At 39.8% G+C, this 21,922-nt stretch overlaps 1 protein-coding gene across 1 annotated transcript in view; it reads right to left on the bottom strand.

Annotated features, from left to right (window-relative positions):
• Positions 1 to 21,922, bottom strand: part of CHCHD3 (coiled-coil-helix-coiled-coil-helix domain containing 3) — a 251,138-nt gene that overhangs the window by 216,663 nt on the left and 12,553 nt on the right. The gene's annotated exons all lie outside the window — the stretch shown is intronic.

The raw sequence follows: 21,922 nt of genomic DNA, 5'->3' as shown, positions 1-21,922 counted from the left end.
ATTATATAAGTTTCAAGCGTACAATTCTGTAATACATCACCTGTGTGCTGCATGGTGTACTCACCACACAAAGTCTACTCTCCTCCCATCACCATGCAGTACTTGACCCCCTTTACCTTCTCCCTCCTCCCTCCACCACCTTCCCCTCTGGTAACCATCTTACTGCTGTCTGTATCTATAAGTTTGTTTGTTCATTTGTTGCTTTCTGTTTTATATCCCACATGAGTGAAATCATACGGTTCCTGACTTTTTCTGACTTATTTCGCTTAGCACGATGTTCTCAAGATCCATCCGTGTTGTCGCAAACGGCAGTATTCCACCTTTTCTCATGGCTGAGTCATATTCCATTGTGTACAGGTCCCACATCTTCTTTATCCAGTCATCCATCAAAGGACAGTCTGGTTGTCTCCATGTCTTGGCCACCGTGAGTAATGCAGCAACGAACACAGGGGTGCACATATCTTTGCAAATAAATGTTTTCAAATTTTTTGGGTGGATGCCCGGAAGAGGATTGCTGGTAGCTCTATTCTTAATTTTTTGAGGAACCTCCATACTGTTTCCCATAGTGGCTGCACCAGTTTCCATTCCCACCAGCAGTGAATGAGGTTTCCTTTTTCTCCACAACCTCACCAACACTTCCTATTTTTTGTGCTGTTGATAATAGCCATTCGAACAGGTGTGAGGTGGTGTCTCATTGTGGTTTTGATTTGCATTTCCCTGATGGCTAGTAAAGTTGACCATCTTTTCATATATCTGTTGGCCATCTGTGAGTCTTCTTGGGAAAAGTGTCTGTTCAGAACTAGGTTGATTGTATTTTTGTTGTTGAGTTGTGGAGTTCTTTATACATTTTGGATATTAGCCCCTTATTAGAGGTATTGTTTGCAAATATTTTCTCCCATTAGGCTGGTTGCTTTTGTTATGTTTCTTTCGCTGTGCAGAGAAGCTTTTTAGTCTACTGTAGTCCCCATTCTTTTTTGCTTTCACTTCTCCTGCCTTTGAGGTCAAATTCATAGAAACCTCTGAGAACAAGGTCCATAAGTTTAGAACCTATGTTTTCTTCTATGTATTTTATTGTTTTGAGTCTTATATTTAGGTCTTTGATCCATTTTAGTTCAATTTTGTGCATAGTGTCAAAGAGTAGTTTCATTATTTTGCATGTAGCTTTCTAATTTCCTAGAGGCATTTACTGAAGAGGCTGTCTTTTCTCCAGTGTGTGCTTTGGCTCCTTTTTCAAAAATTAGTTGCCCATACACATGTGGGTTCATTTCTGGGCTCTCAGTTCTGTTCCACTGGTCTGTGTGTGTCTGTTTTTCTGCCAATACCATACTGTTTTCATTACTGTAGCTTTATAGTATAATTTGAGGTTAGGGAGTGTGATGATACCTCTGGCTCTGTTCTTTTTTCTCAGAATTGCATTTGCTATTCTGAGTCTTTTGGAGTTCCATACAAATTTGAGGACTTTTTTGTTCTATTTCTTTGAAAAAATGCCACTGGGATTTTGATGAGGATTGCACTAAATCTGTATATTGCTTTAGGTAACGTGGCCATTTTAACTATATTGATTCTTCCAATCCATGAACACGGAATAGCTTTCCATTTCTTTGTGTCTTCTTCAATTTCTTTCAACAATGTCTTGTAGTTTTCGGTGCATAGGTCCTTCATGTTATTTGTTAAGTTTATTCCTAGGTACTTTATTCTTATTGTTGCAATTGCAAATGGAATTGTTTCTCATTTCTTTTTCTAAAATTTCATTGTTAATGTATAGGAATGCAACACATTTTTGTACATTGATTTTGTATCCCTCAACTTTATTTGTTTATTGTTTCTAATAGTTTTTTGGTGGAGTCTTTACGGTTTTCTATATATAGAATTATGTTATCTGCAAAAAGTGACAATTTTAATTCTTCATTACCAATTTGGATGCCTTTTATTTCTTTCTCTTGTCTGATTGCTCTGGCTAGGACTTCCAGTACTCTGTTGACTAATAGTGATAAGAATGGGTATCCTTGTCTTATTCCTGATCTTAGAGAAAAAGCTTTCAGTTCTTCGCCATTGAGTATGATATTAGCCAAGGGTTTGTCACATAGGGCCTTAATTATGTTGAGGTACTTTCCTTCTATACCCATTTTTATTGAGGATTTTAATCATACGTGGATGTTATATTTTGTCAAATGCTTTTTCTGCATCTATTGATATGATTTCTACCCTTTATTTTGTTAATGTGGCATATCACATTGATTAACTTGTGTATGCTGAACCACCCTTGTGTCCCTGGAATGAACTCCACCTTCCCATCTCCACCAAACACTCAGATACACCCACCTTCAGATGTCTCAATGTGCAGCTCTCTCCCACATGTTTGTGTGTTGAGCAGGGAATCCTTTGTCAAATTATAGCTCTCTAACTTAATGTAACTTCAAGTGGAGAGACCTGGAGGTCCTCTCACATCACCATGCTGCTGACATCCAAAAGTAAAGTCTCTGTAACCAAAATATCCCAACATATCTAGCTCTATTTCAAAAAGAACTGTCTCAGGGTCGCCAATATTTGCATGCACAACACAAATCCTCCTAAATCTTCCCATTCTCCTTTTTAACAGATTACCTTTTATTGAAAATTCACTAAGCAGAATTTGAAATAAAAAGATTAAGTCACAAGTTCATTCACCCCATCTCCACCATAAACACAAAATTCAAATGGGATCATCCTATCCTGGTGTTCCAGGTAGGAACCCCACATCCACTCCATTCTGTTGTTACATTTCAGGAATCCCTAAGGGCCAAGACAAACAAATGCACTACTTCAAAACCCCTTTGATATGCTAACAGTCCCTAAGAGAACTTCAACTATCAGCTAAATAAATAAACATTAGTTTAGGTCTAAAATGGTCTGCTTGGGCATAAGTTAGGTAGAATATTAATACATTAGAGCTGCTGGTGATGCTTTTAGCATTAGTACTAAAATCTTATAAGAAAATAATTATTTTAAACATGTAGTAACAGATTTGCTGCATTCTTATGAAATGCAAATTATATCCAGGGGCCCTATTATTTCAAAATAACATGTCCAACTTTATAAAAGATATAAATGCAGAACTATAATCCACTTAAACATATTCACATAACAACAGGCTTAGCTGTAACACATCTATTTTTTTTAATGAACAATACTTGTACATTTTTATAATCTTAAAAAGGCTTCTCTCACACAGCAGTAATATTTCTGCATTTCCCTAAGATTCTCTCAAACTATCTCAGGTTTCCCTCTGGCTATCCACAATTACTGTTACTTTAAACCTATTTGCCACCCAGGACAGACCCTCTGAGGGAGTCTTACAGGACTTGATCCCTCCAGACAACCACGGCAACCTCTTTTACTCGAACCATCCTTACTCCGAAAGAAGGAGGGATCTTGGCATCCCTGTTAGGTGATATTCATCATTACAGAGAACCAAAAAGAGCCAATGTACAACTGAAGTCATTCAAAGCTGGCTCTGGTCTATGCGAGCGTGTACACGTTTCCCTATTATCTCTCCCTACTGCAGAAACTGGAAAGATGTTCATTTCCTTTCCCAAAGCTCTTCTCCCTGCTACACATTCCATTAGAGGACTGCATTTCTCAATGCTTCCAGAGTACAAATCCTCTCACAATAATACAATCAAGAACTTATTTGTTACTTTTTTAAAGAGTCTGTAATTTGCACATTATATAATAAAGTGATTCTAAGTTTAAGACATTTAATTTTAAATTACTAATATTAAGATCATGATAAGATTTATTACAATAACCTTTTTATAGCATTTACATTATATCAAGATAAAATCAACCTGCTGCAATCTTTAATTATGCAAAAAAATTTCAAAAATGATATCACACTTGGTTTAGACACAAATAGTGTTTTAAAATATACTTATCAAAAGCAGACAAAAAACACTGTCACAACCTAATGTTCAGAATTTTTACATTTTACAGTTACGTAAATTAAGTGGTTTAATTTTAGGCCTTTTGTGCTTCATTTCTAAATGACAAGCTAAGAAGATTTCAGGATGCTATTTGTGAATCCAAATACATTTGAGGAAGGATAGTTTTTATTCCCAATCAACGAAAAGCAAAACTAAACATACTAATCACCTTATCTTTCTCTTTTTAACATTAAGAATTAAAATATTAGACACACCTCAAAGTGCTATATGAGAATTTTTATCAAATGAATACAGCTTACTAATCTAGTGAAAAGCATCCTAAAGCTAATTTTCAGAACTATTATCACTTTACGATGTTCATTAACCTGCTTTTCATCATCAGTGTCTCATATGTTTCCAGACTTAACCAATAATGTATTGTGGGCACAAACTAAACCCTACATGACTATGAATAAAAACATTAAAGTACACAAATGTCTACTCTCCATGGCAGGAAGGAGCATGTGCAATAAACCAACGAAGTGACAGAGCAACAGAGGGACCAAAGACCATTTGCCTAATCTTCACTAACCATCACAAAACTCATTAGACACACAGAAAATAATTAAATAACTGTTTTACTGGTTGACTTGTTAATAGAAACTAAAATAAATATCCTCCATTAGCACTTTTAACAGCAATGTGCTCTCCAGAACATTGTCATTCAAGTCCCCAGTTGGGAAATATTGCTTTAAAATGGCACAAAATACCCACCTAAGCAGACACGAGCTCTTTCAACCTTTCCCTATAATTGGATGAATGTTTATATTTTAGGCTTCAGAAGTCTCCTAATGGGGATGCAGAAAAATAAAAGTTAATGGAGGGAGGGGGATAGTTATACAAAAAAAATCATTATAAAAGAGGTACTAGAGGGAAATATGTACTATCCAACTTATAAGCCAAATTTAAAATGATTTGTCTTCCAATAATCAGGAGTTAACAGCATTCTTCAGCCCTACTGTAAGCAAAAGTTGGTTATATAAACTCAGGCCAAAAGCTTTTTGCAAACTATTTCCCTGAAGTACAGAAAGTTAGTGTAGGTAATGATTAGGGAAGTACCAAATGAGAGGTTGGACAGTGGAGAGGGAGAGAATGCATATGGCAGAAGAGAAGTGCAGTCGGTGCTTTTGCAAGGCCGACCCGGGAGAGAAAATCGTGGGAGCTGGAGGGAGGCCATACTCCAGCTCTCCAAGCCTCTTCCCTGGGAGGGAGCAGAGGCTGAGGAAGGCGGTGTCACAGTGCCTCGCAGCTCCACGGCTCTGACCCAGGAGGGTGGCCTGGGTAAAGCGCAGCCAGTACTTCTTAGTGCTGGGGAACTGCAACCCTGCTAAGTGGTAGACGTGCTAAGGGGTCTTGTCCCTCCACCTAAAGCTTTGCCTGTCAGCACCATCCAGGCTACTCAGTGTCCCTGGAGCTACAGCCGAGTGAGACGGGGGCCTTACAGTAAGAAACAGGGACCTGGTAATCCCCACCAAAGGGAGGAAATACAATGTTTTTAAGTGGTTACCTGCTATTTAACAAAAGCACTAGTAGAATTAGATTTGAGGTAAAAACAGAAGCAAGTACAATACACTTAAGCTGTCAAGTCTGACAACTGACAAGAGGCTCCGGCTTCCCAGGTAAAAGCAGTGAAACAAGCCTTTGGGGCTGACAGTGCGCAGGAGGGCCCGAGGCCTCTCCACCCAGGGCCCGTGGGCGAGCAGTCACCACCCATGGAGAACTGAGCCCTCCGGACAGTCGGTCGCCCTCATTAAAACACAGTGCCCGCCAGGAGCCAAAATACCGAAGGCTAACGCTTCTCAAGGAAGAAAATACCAAACCCCAATATAATGTTTTATACCTTTAGGGGAGAGAGAAGCATAGGACTGACTAAAATCCTAAGACACACAAGTAACTTACAATTCCAGGTTCTAACCATTTTCAACTAAAGTGAACTTCCATTTTACCCTCAAGGATCTCACAACAAATGGATGCCCTGATGACTACTTCTTTTTTCTGAGGCCTTATATCACTGGCATATATTGTGGGCTTTGCAATCTGTTCATTCAACCTTTACGAAGTGCCTAGTATGTGTCAAAACCAGAGGTGACATAAATGTGTACCATCATGAGAGACAATATGGTCTAATGCAGGAGTTCCTAACCTGAGAATTCAGAGGTTCGCAAACTTGGGTAGAAAAATTAAAAAAGCATTTTATTTTCACTAACTTCTAAATGAAAGTAAACATTTCCTTCAAGTATGACGACAGCCTAAAATCAACCAGTAAAAGCTGCATGAATACTACAAAAAGCCCACAGGTACCCTTTACCCACATTTCCCAATTAACATTGCACCAGGTACATCTGATCACTCTCTCTACACATGAGCAAAATTGTCTTCTGAAACACGTGACAGCAAGCTGCAGACATGATGCCCTCTGACCCTAAATATTCCCACGTGATTTCCAAAGCAAAAGGACAATCTGTTACAGAAGTATAGTACAAGGACTGAAATTAAGAAATTAATAGTCATACAATACTATAATCCACAGACCCTATTCTATTCTGCCAATTATCCATACATCTCTTCTAAAGGGAAAAAAAATTGATTCAGATCTAAACCAGGATCATACACATTGAGTTATCAGATTTCTTTAGATTGCATTATTTAATTTACTAAAGGAAAACTCAAACTTAATAAACCCAGGGGAAACAGTGCCCAACGATTTTAACCAACTCGATTATTTACTTGCTCTATTATAGTCGGGCTTCCATATTTTAAAAATGGAGAGGCTTACTTACACTTATTTAAGTATATGAAACATAATAAATGCTTTATCACCCATATGAGACTCGCCCAAACTTGCTGTACTCATTAGTTTTGTATATTCCCATTTCTCATTTAATCCTCAATACCTTGAGAGCAACAAGCCTCACTCATCTTTGTATCCCTTATCATTTACACAGAGCTATGAATGTTTAAAGGGCAAAGCAAGTTTGATGCTTGAAAGATGTTTTGATGGGATAGAAAAAACAGGTCTATCCTTTCAGGGTAAACTCTCCATTAAGATTCTCCATGAAAGAGAAAAGGGAATTGTACATTAAAGCGATTAGAAAATAACAGTGTATGAACGTGAAACAACATCCTTCACCGTGATGCTAACCATTTACAGGAAAGAAAAACACCCCGCATTCCACACCCCCACTATTAACCTCCGGACAGTGACTGCCTGGTCCCAGCTCCTTCCATAGCTGCCATATTCCACTGACTCTAAGACGCACATTTATTCACATTTTAACAGCTCTGATATTGATGGCATGTTCCTGTTGCTATGGGCCACCTGGCCATCATAGCACAGCTCATGACATTGTCTATGGAAGGTAAAGAAAGCAATCACATCAAAACACGCAGAAAGAGTGTCAGCAGCTTGGGAGAAAAGAGTCTCCAGTGAAGAGCTCCTAAGAACTGCTGCACCACCAGAGCTCATACTGGTGCAGAGGACAAGGGTGTGTGGAGATACGCTACATGGACAAGTCGCAGTCAGAAAGTCACTCAGCGACTTGGACTCTGAACTGAGTTAAGTTTCAAGAATATCAGAACCGATTCCTTTCACTTCAATTTTCCTTTCTGAATGTATGTTCTTCCAATAAATATAAAATGAACATTCTAATACATAAGAGCATTTTATCATAGCTTAATTGTCAAGGTTATTTCTTAGTGGAACATAAAATAATGGCGTATCTTATCATTAATGGCATCTTAAGATTCAATAAAACACAGTATTTCCAGCATAGAGGAGAGGCTGTGCTATGCACTTGAAGAGCTCCTTCAGCAACAGACCACGGCCAAGCAGAAAGCCTAACACATTACACCTGCCAGCGTTAGACTTCCCCAGACACTGATAAGGGTCTTGCAGGCCAGCAGGGCACTGTAACACTCAAGCAGCCACTTCTTGAGGCTGCATTTCAGAAGGCAGTGTCTCTATTTCCACAATAGCATGCTCCCGGCTCATAACAAGGCAGGCAAACCACAGGGGGAGACAGCATGGCACACCCACCCCTACAAACCCAAACACAGCTGGCATGTTCAATTTGGACCTAGCAACCTTGACAGTACCCTTTTAATTACTAATTCCCTAATGGCTTTTTTAAAACCTAGGAGTTGATAACAAAATTTTTTGTTGCTGTTGGCCAAGTTATTCTGAGCATCATATCCAAATAATGAAATATAAATTATTTTAAAGCAAGAGAGCTTTAAAAATGCATATTCTTGCACCTTGATCATTTTCATGTATTTTTGTCTAATTTTAAAATTGTGTACACTCACATGTACATATACATATGAGTGAATGTTTAGATAAAGGCATGTATCAGACTGCTTGGGCACAAACTTCATAAGACAATTTCCATTTATAAATGTTCACAGACATAAACAAGTAAGCTCATAATTGTTATGTAATTTCATGTAACTATATAAGTATGACTCCCGTGGTAAACAGACACAGCTGCAAACTCATTCAGTGAAAAATGTTTAGCCCAGGTAAGGTGTTGGTATTCAAACGTGAACGAAAATGGTTCTTCTCCAAAAACCTCACAGTCTATCCAAGGAATCTTGGAGATAAGAGTCTACTGCACCATTTAACAGATAAGAGCACTAAGGCCCAGAGAAAGAAAAAAACTTATCCAGGTAAAATGGCTAGTTACCAAAAAGAGAGAGAAGTCAGATCTTCTCACTTTTAATCAGCAATTCAATTTAAATTTAAATAGTCTCTATTAAACAATGTCCTAGGCATCAGGTTATCCCTGAGATAATTAGTAGCAATCTGACAGATGAGGAAACTGCTGTGACTGGCCCATGGGATTCAGAACAGACAAGTCCCAAAGCACAAGATCCCTCTCCTCACCTCACTGCCTCTAACTCAAGGCTGCCCTGCCTGGAAAATGCCTGACACAGCATGAAATCAGTTCCATGTACATACCCTCCTACTTCAAGTTTAATGTGGAGAAATGCAATAGTCAGTACTCTTGAAAAAGAAAAGAGAAACAAAAAGCCACCATCACACTTGAAAAAATGGGTGAACAAAAGGCCAACCAAAATAATATAAACTATTATGAAAGTAACTACAACACGTTCCCTTCATTGCCCAGGCATGCCAGCCCTGGGCACAACAGCAAACAAGGGAAGAAAGTTTCCTCTGCCATTGGCTTGTACTGCAAGGAATCTACAGTGACTATTAATTAAACTGTTAAAATGTCCATACTAACGTATCTTCATTATTTTCATAGGTGATGGTGAATACACACGTTTCTGTGTGTATACAAATATTTGCTTTTCTTTGTTTCAACTAGAACTACGTAGAGATAATATCTGAACCCAAATGTTGGAATCCAAATCTCAGTCCCTCTCACAAGACATAAGGAAACCCTGTACGGAGCAGCCAACCTTAAATGAAAGCTGTGGTGCCAAAAGCTCCACCTTAGTGGTGCCAAAGCTCCCTGTAAATTTATCATTAAAAAGTGAAATGGTATTTGAGTTTCCAAGTTAACCCAAAAACCCATTATATGCCTCAAGAATTATTCTAAGAACATTATTTTCAGTTGCACCATTCATTCTTTGGGAAAATGAATCCTGACTCCCATTGTCCAATAATGGGGAACTGCCCAAGAAGAAGCAGTGATTTGGGGATGTAACCCTGTCACTCTTGGGCATCACAAATTAGAGAATGCTGAGGGTCACAGAGGTTCAACACATCGCCCCCAGGTGTCACACGCACAGTAAAGGGCAGAGCTGAAGACCCAGGCTGTCATGTCAGGACTTCCGTACCTATCAGTATCTGCTCTGTCCACCAAACCATAATGCTGGGCATTTATTCAGTGTATTTAATAGGTGTCTGAGCAAACCTCTTGAGCCATGCACAAGAGGATGAGGGGCCTATTTGGACAAATGAGAAACTCTCCCACCAAACCCTGAAGCCGCGGGCTCTCTCTGATCTAGTAAGCCTCCCATCCATACTTGGAAAGACCTGATCCAGCCCCGGCTGAAGCTCTGGGCAGCACGCTGCTAGCTGCAGGATAAGGGAAGAGAAATGAAATGCAATGCTTTGCTATGACAGTCTCTGAAAAAGCCCTACTAACAATGAGATCCGCGATGAAGAACCACCCGCTGCCACTATTCAAGTTAAATCAGGGTGAAGTAGATCCTATCAGCCTCCCCAAAACATTAGTCTGAAGCACCCCATTTTTTAAGATAGTTGGCAATCACATGAAAAAGAGAAATGCACACATAATAATGGTAAATGTCCTAAACGGGTACACTTGGTGATACAGGATCAGGAAATAACTATTTTACTTAAGTTATTTAATGATCATTTCATTCCCCATTTCTTGTGGACAGATTGCATGATGAATACCTTTTAGCTATGATCCTTGTTCATTTTTCAAGAGGGCTAAATTGTGCACAAGTGAGCACACCAAAATAGGCGCTCCCTGCTGTTCCATCAACACAGAAACCACTAGTTCCTACAACGTGCAAGAAAGAAAACCAAATTAAACGGTGTATCTAAGGGCATAGGTTTTATTAACATGTATGGCTTCATAAATGCTTTAGTACAAAATGGACTTTAAAGATCAAGTACCTACTAATAAGAAACACAAGATCAACAGGCTAAAAAACAAACTATACCTCTCTTATTCTGAAGGTGACAGAAAAATGGCACCATTCCTCCTATTTCTGCGAATACTGTGTTTCTTTTTATTAAGACAAAGCAATGCATTACTCCCTAAAGACAACTTCTTCAAAAACTTGAAAAATACACTTTTCAAATATATCCAACAGGGCCACTCTACTGACATTAAAGTACGTAACTGAGCACAGTGCTCCCTTGACAGAGAACAAGGTTGCTCCCCATAAGCTCATCAGCAGTTCCCTCCCACACTCCTAGCATCTCCAAGAGGGGTACTGAAGCCCCAAGGCCCTACTTCACCTACATTCTACTGAGCTCCAAGTCCAAGTTTTAAAACAGCATAAGAAGCATATAATGCCAATCCCTAAGTGTATAGTGCGGGAACAGAAAAAACAGCATGCCTCTGAAGATACATTTTAAAAATATGACAAGATTTCAAAAGTATTTTAACAGCTTTATTGAGATGTATGTGACATAAAATTCATCTGTCTAGCGTACAATTCAATGGTTTTTAGTACACATACGGAATTGTTCAACATCAACAGTCACTGCCTGTCCTTGCCACTCACACTCCCACCACCCCCAGCCCTAGGCAACCACTTTCTGTCTCTAATGATTTGCTTATACTGGACATTTCATAAAAATGGGATCATATAATATGTGGTCTTTCATGACTGGCTTCTTTCATTGAGCACAATAGTCTGAAATCAAAAGTATTATGAGGAAGCTGGGGACGCTCACAGGTCCTTCCATTCATTCACTGCACTCTCGAGTGTTTCTTGAGCACCTTTTACAGGAGAGACATATGCCATATGAGCTACAATGGGACTGGGGGCTTTCAAGTGTTAATTCCACTCTCAGTGAGCAACTGCAAAGTAAGATGCTAACACAGCTATAAATAAGGTGGTGTGTTTTTTTAATGCAGAAAGTAGTGACTGCCAAGCAAAAAATACAGACAAAATACCATGTGAGTTTAGAGGGATGCAAGGTCAATGGAATCAAGTTCTGACAAGGTCCAGGAATCACTAAGCCCTTTATGACTCAAATCATTGCACCCAGCCTTTTTTCTCCCAAGAAATGCCTTCCCTTCTCCCCATCATGCCCCAGCATCAATCCCATCATGTCTGATTGGTAAACTCCTGTTCATCCTTCAATATTCATCTCAAATAGCACCACCTCTCTCCTGAAGTCTGCCTTGACCTCCCTAGGCAGCTAGTCCTTAATCGGTTCTTTATGCTACATGTGTGTCTCCATAACAGCTAAGCGCATTTCTCTGCTCTGTTCATCTATGAAACCCCAGCACTTAGCACAGTGTCTGGCACATAGCCAGCTCTAAATAAATGATTGTTGGAACAGGGCACAGAAAACCAAGTGAAAGGTAAAGAGGGCAGACAGAAGGAGGTTGGCAGAATCAACCTGAAGTGTGTGAAAGGTGGCAGGAAAGTTACAGCCCTAGACGCTATGTTCAAGAAGAAAAAAGAATGGGACATTTATTGATCACCTGCTATGTTTCATTTAGTCTCCATGGCAACCATGTGAAATTAGTCAGTCAGGAAAATGAGATAGCTTACACAAGACCACACAACTATTCGGTGACAAAAGCTCTCTGAACACTAAACACACTGTGCACGCACACACAAACACTTTTATTTAGAGGTAATTCAACTGCATGCTTTCCGTTTCCTATTTGAAGAAACAGGTTCATTTCCTCTGGAACCCGTTTCTGAAAGCACACAGTCACAGCACACGGCTGCTGGCAAAGAGGAGGTGGGAGTTCAGTCCCCTGGGCAGTCTCCATCCCGGGGCCGGTTAGCCTGGTGCCAACCACACCTCCTGAAGTACATCACAATGATGCTGCAGGCCGCAGCGCTGGGAGGCCACTGTGACAGTCCCACTGCACAGGCAGAAGACAGTAATTCCCAATCTAAGCATATGACGTCGCCTTAAAAAGTTTTAGATCAAAGTCCTATAAGCAATAATGAGAAATACAAATGAGCAATTTAAAAAAATCACTGTTTTAAAAAGTTTACTACATCATTTGTGCAAAATGATGAACATGGGTTATGAAACAATGGCTATGTCAGTAGAGGTAGGACAGGAAAAAAACTTAGAAGGATCAATTTATCATCTATATGTTAACCAGGCTTGAAATAAACATTATTATTTTTATATTATGTAGTTCATGTTTTTCAGCCTTTTACTAAATAAACTAATAAAATATGTCAAAGGTCAAAAAATAATCATGAAAGGGGATTATAACTTCCCATAATCTTAAAATAAACACTCTAAAAGGTTTCTGAGAAAAAGTATCAAAACCTTTTTAGAAAAGTTTTATAAAGATGTTACAAAGGCAGTTTATGAGCTCAATCTCATGAGATTCCCAGAAAGTCAACATGTTATTTAGAAAAATTAAAGAAAAACACTGTGCCCAACGGGTATCTATGTTGTCCCACAAAATTAAACAAAAGCTGCTCGGCCAGCCTCATTTTTCCTACCAGAAAAAAATAGAGTTGATTAGCCATATCATGCCTGCAAGTGCACATGTGCACACGGAGCGCAAGCCAGCCCTTCCTGCTAACAACGCAAGTTTCATGAAGGAAAGTGAACTGAGGGTTGTTGCAGGTATTTTGTTATAATAATAATATTTTATTGAAATAATTTGTTTAAATAATTATAAGGACAATATTCAGAATCCATAACCTAGCTGGTTGCATTAATAAAACAATAAAAATGTTTTGGCAAACTGTCAATCTTAAATACTGCTTTAATATTTTTATTTAAATCAAATCTATCCTAATTATAGTAATTGATTTTCATATAATTCCTCAGGTCCATCCCCAAAAGCGATATACAGCAATCAATATTTTGTCTTACTTTTTAAAGTCATGTGATGACTACTACATCAACAGAAGGACTAATTACATCTGAAGAATTTAATTTAGTGTGACTGCCAAATCAATCCCATATAGCTGTACACATTCCCGTTATTGTGGCACATGGCAATAAGGTGAAAATGGGACTCACTGGGTAAATGCCCAGATGAGCCACACCAAATGCTTAGCAGTTTTTCTTTTATCACTCTTAGTTAATGCTTCACAATTGATATATGGTCTGAGCACACAGAGGAGCCAGCTTCCTGGCCTCCCACCCCCCCACGGTGGCCCAGGGAACACAGGGAGTGGGTCTTCCTTCCAATCCCTAACCAGAAGCCAAAGCAAACCTCGAAGTTCCTGAGCTTCCACACAGCAAAACCACCAGGCTTCAAAGGGCTGGTCCCAGGGACTTGGAGTGAGCAGGGAGAGAGGCCACCCTTTCAGGAAGAAGGGCTGTGACAGTTGAGTCAGAAGCTGAGATCCAGCCTAGGAGCGCCGCCTGGGAGAAGGGTTGATGAAGAGGAGCTCCCCTCTCTGGAGGGCTGGAGTTCTGATGACTGAGGGCATTAGGGGGCCCTCCTGGGGGGCAGAGCTAAGGCGCTGCTTTCCAAGTCAGAGCCTCGGCCCAGACGCCTGGCACCAACCTAACCTAGGCCTCCTACCCTACAGTTCAGGGCAAGGGGACTGGTGCCAGATCAACTGGGGCCCAATGGAGAAGGAAGGGGAGGACGGGAGCAGGAACTGAGAGTTCAAGGCCTCCCAGGGGAAATCCCAAATCCTTCAGCCCTCCCCTAAACTTAGTGAGTCTGCTTAGAGTATTTCTTTGCTAAACTAAACTAATAACTAGGGCTGGGCCATGAATTTCCACATCGATGTTTCCAAATCAGGGCCCTACTCCTTGGCTAGAACCACAAATATGTACTTTTCACAAGATGGTGCTCAAGAAAGTGCCTCTTACAACAGAGCTTCTCTGGGTTGCTATGGTTAAAACCCGAAGCTGGCAAAGCACCGTATGGGCACCATCCACCATACTGAAACACCTCATACCCATACCCAGGGGAACAAGTTTCAGAAAAAGGTCCCTCCTCCTGCTCGTCTCTGGTTGACACATGCACTTGTACATGTGACCTGACTTGCTTTAGTTCCTTCATTCCATAAACATTAATTGAGCACCTAACATTGTGGTTGAGGGTCCAGAAGATGAGTAACAACCATTCCCTGCCCTCAAAGGCACATAATCTAGTGGAAAAGACAGACAAGTAAACATGTAATTACAATACAATGAAGCATATGCTGCAACAAGGATCAGTTGCTGACATAACAAAAGGAGATTCTTCAAAAATGTTCTGACTTGAGGAAATGTACATTCCTCGAGAGCTGATGGGGAAATGGCCCTTGAAGGCAGAGAAATCACCTCAACCCTCTGAGACTTCCTTGTGTCCCACTTTGCCTAACCGCCTGACCTCAACAGGTCAGTGCTTACCTACAGCAAAGGCAGACCTATCACTGCTTTGACCTCAGCAAAGAGAGGTCAACACCAAAGACAGGGGAAGCACAGAAAGAAGGGCCATAAAAGGGGGTCCTGAGAGGACAGATGAGTAAATAAAAGCTGTGGAAGCTGAAGGACAGGGGAGAGTAAATGGGCAATTTCAGTACTACGTGATAAATGATAGAAAAAGTACATACAGGGTGCTAGGGGACCCCAGGGAAGGGGCATCTAACCCAGACTTGCAGTCAGGAAAAACTTCCTGGGGTAAGTGATTTCTAGGCAATGACCTGAACAATGTAGGAAGAATACGCCAGATAAAAGACGGGGAGGAGGGGAGGTGGGGGTGGAGCTGGGGTGGACAGGTTGAGGAACAGTGTTCACATAGAAAAGAACAACACAGTCACAGGCCCAAAAAGGACAAGTTCAAGGGCACTCGAGAGCTTCATGTGACTACACAGAGAGTACAACATGAGAGAGGTGGGTCCAGAGGTGATGCAGGAGACTCAAGTGGAGACAGACTATGCGGGACCTAGTTGGCTATGTCAAAGAAATTTCAGTCATCCTAAGGGGAAAGGGGAGCCTCAAGTTTTAAACAGAGAAATGACATGATTGGTTTTAAGTTTTGAAATGATTACTAGGGCTGCAGAGAGAACACACTGGGGAATGTAAGAATGAATGCAGGCACCCCAAGCCAGAGACCAACCATAAGACCAAGGCAGGGGAGAGATGATGGTGACCAGAGTACAGCCATGACACCAGGGATGAGAGAAATTGTAAAACTTGAAACCAGAAAAATTAAAATGCAGAGCCTTGCTGCTATTCTTCCAATACAGAGCAAGACCTGTGGGTATCCCTCTTGTGACTATAGCAACAATGGGGGTGGACCAGCAAAAACAATAAAATCAGAAAAGAGTAAAGGGGCATGAAGTGAGGAGCAGAGCAGCAACACTCGCTTTTTGACAAAGTCCCACCAACAAAGTCAATATACAGGGGCTTTCAGCAGCCCTCTACCATCCCACCACACAATCTATGAGATGTTCTAACCACCTTCGGCCTTTAAATAAGGAGACAGTTATCATCACTACCCTGTAACATAATTTCAAGCTCCAATCATTTGATGCAGGCTAATTAAAACACATATTTCAATGAACCATGCAGTCAGAGCATGGTTCAGGGCATGAAGACCCAGAACACTGGCTTAAGTGTGCCATAGTGATTCTGTGGTAAAATCTGGAGAACCTTACCATGTGATCCCTAAGGGTTCCCCGTGCTTTTCAAGGAACACTCAAGTGCCATGACAGCTGTCAACAGTGTCAAGTAGGCCTGGGGGCAGAACAAGTTTAAAAGGGGGACTTAAAAGCACTCCCTGTTCCCTGGTGGCACAGATTTGGACTAATACAGAGTGCTGTACCAATAATTCTGAATAAACCAGGGAAATAGAACAGGGTAAAGGGAAGAAATAAAATGCTGGGTCAGACCTTACTTTTTTAAATGATTTTTACAAGGAAAAACATCATCATCAACAATAACCTACTATTTGGTTGACAGCTGGAAGGGTCAATGGATTGATTCTGAATAGCTCTGCTTGCAGTAGGAAAATGTACATTTGAAGCTCTCTTGGGCAATTTATTTTAAGATCTCTGGGCCATCCAGATGATGCCCTCAAAAACTATCAAATTCCAAGAAAAGCAAAAAATATTGTTAATCAAGCATTTATTTTACCACTGGCATATTAAATTTAAAAATAATATTTTTATCTATTGTATGTCCTGGGCTATATAATCCATTAGTGCTGCTTATATAACCAATGTCTGATATTTTATTTTATAAACCTTGAAGCATGATTATAAAACTTATACTTTAGTTGTTTTCTCTCTGTGGCTTACGATATATTATTGGTGACATCCATGACTTACTTGATTGTTATGCCCAGTAACAACACTTGTTCTATGAGAAAATACACTCCGCTATCCCACAATTCACTTCAGTGTCCAAAATCGACTGCAGCACAAAATGGGGAGTTTCTTTAACACAGCTTCTCTTCTTCCGCGTGGTCACTGAGGTGACTTCCTTCCAGCTCCTGAGTCCCGTGACTCCATGGCATTACTCTATTTCCAATCTAAGTGTGCAAAGCACCTAACAAAGCAGCTGCTTCTTCTAGTAACTTAGGAACAAGTAGGGAATTTCTGACCCACTTGATTTCATACTACTTGGAAGTACTAACAGAAAGTAAATTGTTACAGTGGACACAGCACAGGGGCCTCTGAAGATTTAATAAGCATCTGAGGCCAGTGGTCAACCAATCAACCAAGAAATCAAAGTTCTCAGTCACAGAGCTACTGATCGCTGTGACACCAACACTTCAGAACCTACTACACTTCTCCCTCCACAACTCCTTTTCTTTTCTGCATGACTCCCCTTTCACCATCCAAAAGGACCGTGGAATATAAACTGTACTGTCAAGGATTTGTTGTTCCATTTTCTTAAGTTTTCTATGCTCTCTTCTCAATTTTAAAATAAAGTGAGTTTAAATTTGTGCTGGTTTCTCAAAATTAAATACAACGCAAAGAGTGATAAATCAAATGTCACAGAGGAAAGTGCCCTGGACCAGGGGAGAAAGGACTGAAGTGTGAATCAGGGACTGTCACGAGCCAGCCATGTAGCCTTTGTCACCAAATCCACCCAATGCTTCTGTGGCTCTGCCACTTCTACCTCGACCATGTGGCCGTGTCTTCCCCACCTGCGATTTCCAGCTCATCCTATACATTATCCTTCCAAGAATCCACTGATCTCATTTCACCTTCCCTGATCAGAAATGGTCAGTTGTACCCTCAATCTTTTTTTTTTTTTTTTTTTTTTTTGCTATAGGAACAATTAAGGACAAATTAAAATGCTTATGGGGCTGCTTATTTTATTCATGAAAATGGTTTTATTAAGTACTATGGTGGAAAACATATTCTTACCATTTAGATTTGTTTGTTAAATATATCAATGGAAAAAAACAGCACTGCATTTTCAGCTATAAGAATATTAATAAGAGTATATTAAAAAGTAGCAACTAATACAACTTTTTAAACTTCCATCCTAAAATGAAACATACCTGCTAGGTAGCAACTAGACACAACAAGATAAAATTAAGCTTCTTAACTTGTCCAACTTGCCCACCCATGAGACACCTACAGGTATTCTTTCTCTGAATTAATCTGGTCTGTGTACTGCCTCTACCAGGGACACCTTCAACACCAACCCCTTAATCCTCAAGGTTTAGCTCAAGTCCACTTCCCCTGATGGCCTGTCTGCCCCTGCTCTTGACCTTCTTTCTCTGAATTCCTAAAGCACTTGTTAGGCCTCTTATATATTCTATCTCACTTACCTATTCATTCACCTACTCAAAAATATTAACTAAGCAGGGGAAGGGTACTAAACTAGTCCTTGTTTACTACGCAATAACATTAAATATGCTTTCACCAAACTAACAGTTCTTGAAGTCAGACGCTGTGTGCTAATATTTGCTGACTGATGGAGCAAACAGCAGGAGTTCCACCACCCACGAAATGTAGACTGTTTATGGATTTCTTTTTAAGGACGAACTATAATGACTAGAGAATTCTATTTAAATCATACCTTTAAATCAACAGTGCATTTATCTCTTCCTTTTAGGAACTGTCCGGCAAATTATCTATCATAGCACACAAAAATAAGTGCAGAGTTGAAACACTGGCATCAACAAATTTTCAGACATTAAAAGTTGGAAACCTAGATATTGCAACTCCCTTCAGTTCTTGTGACTCAAGTCAAAGGAGCAAGCACAGCTTGTTTACGATCAACTCTCCCTACAGTGTTATGTCTAAATGAGCCTTAAAGAGCTGCTGTGACCCAGCAATCACACTTCTGGGAATATATCCAAAGAAACCCAAAACACTGATTTAAAAGAATACATGCACCCCTATGTTCACTGTAGTGTTATTTACAACAGCCAAGATTTGGAAGCAGCCCACGTGCCCATCAGTAGACAAGTGCATAAAAAAGCTGTGGCACATTTACACAATGGAACACTACTGGACTATAAAAAAGAAAGAAATCTTATCTTTTGTGACAGCATGGAGGGACCTGGAAACTATTATGCTAAGTGAAATAAGCCAATCAGGGAAATACAAATACCCTATGATTTCACTCATATCTGGACTCTAATGAACAAAATAAACAAACAAACAAAATAGAAACAGACTCAGAAACAGAAAATAGCTGTCGGAAGGGAGAGGTGTTGCAGAGCTGGATGAAAAAGGTGTAGGGATTAAGCAAAAAACAGGAAAAAAATAACTTCATAGACACAGATAACAGCATGGTGATTAGCAGAGAGAAAGGGTCAGTGGGGGAGGTAGAAGGTGAAGGGGAGATAAATGTTGATGGAAGGAGACTTGACTTTGGGTGGTGAACACACAATACAATATACAGATGATGTATTATAGAATTATACACCTGAATCCTACAATTTTATTAACCAATGTCACCCCAATAAATTCAATAAAAATTAAAAATAAATAAATAAAATTTTTAAATGCAAGATGTTAATGAAAAGGTAAGTTTATAACTATGTGCAATGGCATCCCCAATGTCAGCCTAAAAAAAAAATTCCCCATTATAAAAGCAAACCAACATAGTTGTGATAACATATTACACAGCCAAGAATCTGAGGCAGCAAGGACACAGTTAATTTCTTTAGAGCACATTCATTTATTAAAGTGGCATTACAATCTGCCGTGTGTCACACAGCATATTATTTTGCCCAAACAGCTTTACATGCAAATACTTATTGCAACGAGTCATTGATCTGGTTCAAGGTTTGGCAAAAAATAGTTTCAGTAAAGTCTTTAGAGTAACTCACTTTCCTACAGAATAAATTATATTCTCAAAACTATATATATGACAAAACTTGATTCCTATATAATAAATTCTAGGAATCTCCGTCCATCAAATACACTGCCCTATACTCACACATATAAATAGCCGAGGGCCGAAATGAATTACAGTCTTGTGAGGAAGAATGCATTTTGATAAATATTAAAATTTCGACTCACATATAATATATAATTCACTTGACACTGAAAAATGTAGAAAAGGCCAATGACATTTTTATCAATATATTTTTGTAGACTTGAAAAATTATTTCATAACACATCTAAATTATAAATCTTAAGCAATCTATTATTGAGTACTAACAAGACCCCCAAATGAGACAAACGCTGAAGAGAACAAACTCTAAGGCGTTCTACTTTTATACACATATTTTTTAAATCTTAGGAAGAATAAATCTTTATTAATTTGCACAATCATAGTTAATTGCATTCTTAATCTAAAGGCAAGATCACTTCAAAACAGAATGGCAAATCTGCATTCTTTTCTTGGGTTGGGTTGGAAAGAGTAAGGGAAATCTATTTAAAGATCCTGCACTATTAGTCTTGGGCCCTTTTCACATGGTGCAGACAGAATTTACATGGCACATGAGGGTACAGAGGTCTTCCCCAGCTACTCTGAGTCTATGGAATCAGTACCTCCAGCACACTTGTAACACACAGGTTGGGAAGCTATGCTAAAGCCGGAGGTGAAGATGGTATACCCCAGGGAAATCTTCCCTGACGTTTCCATTTACCCACAATCCTGGGGGAGCTGGGATGTGGAAAAGGCAGGAAACAAGATTCACAAACACAGAGTCAACTAGCTCCATAACCTCGGTCACCACATCATTGGAATCGTCCAATGAGGATCACGATGCCAAACATTGACGCAGTCTAGACTAGAGCTGTGCAACAGAACTACTGCAACGGTAAAAATGTCCTGTACTTGCATTGCCCAATATGGTAGCCACCAGCCACATGTGTACCGAGCACTGAACTGTGACGAGTGCAACTGAGGCCCTGACATTTTTATTTTATTTCATTTTAATTAATTTTAATTTAAATCTTAAGGCCACATGTGACTAGTGGCTAGCATTTAGAGTGTAGTTCTAGCCTGACCACCAAAACACAAGGCGATATTCAAAGAGTTTTCAGTGCCGAGGATGGTCATGGACCCAAGAGTTCATCAGTCATGTCAAACCCAGCAATGGGAAGGGGTGGACTCCTCAGTACAGCCGGAGATGATCACAATGCCAGTGTCATGCTCTGCAGGCCACACCATGAGCATTTATAGAAAGCCTCCCCACCTACACCCACTCTCTCAAAGGATCGGCTTAAGAAGTCAACCAAGAAGGAAAACACTTTCTCTCCTTCAACTCGCTATTGAATGAGAACCAATACCAAAAAAAAAGCTAGAAAAATCAACAATCACTTATAGATAGAAGGTTCTTTCCTGAACTCAAGCAGAACATCACTAAAAGGCAGCTCCTTCCCTCCAACTAGTTTCTGTCACATCCTTTCAACAAAGGAAGCAAGGTGTCATTCAAATAATGATAAAACAGGGTGGTTAACAGCATTTGCTCCAGAGTCTTACAGACTGAATTCAACTACCACCTCCATTGCTTACCAGCTGTGTATCTGTGGGCAAGACAATTAATCACTTCAAGTCTCGGTTTCCTTCTATATAAAATGGGTTAATAACAGTTCCTTCCCCATAGGGTTACAAGGACTAAATGAGATAAGATATATAAAGGACTTGGCAGAGTAGCTGGCATGTAACAAACACTAAGTATTATTTATCAGTATTTCATCATTATTTCATTATCTTTATCATCATCCTATCTCCTTAACACAGTACGTAAAAAAAAATCTACCTAGAACAAATTATATTTCAGATCAAATCCCAATTTTAACAATATCCATGTATCAAGATGATGCTGGAAAAGCAGGAAGAAACCAGTCACGGTGTGGCTCAGAGGCCAAGGAAAGCAGTTCCAATTATATTCCATGTACCACTGAGATCCACCACTGCGATGAGACAT

This window comes from Miniopterus schreibersii (genome assembly GCF_964146895.1).
Source record: "Miniopterus schreibersii genome assembly, chromosome: 9".
NCBI lineage: Eukaryota > Metazoa > Chordata > Mammalia > Chiroptera > Miniopteridae > Miniopterus > Miniopterus schreibersii.
This window is presented reverse-complemented; position numbering and strand designations above follow the sequence as displayed.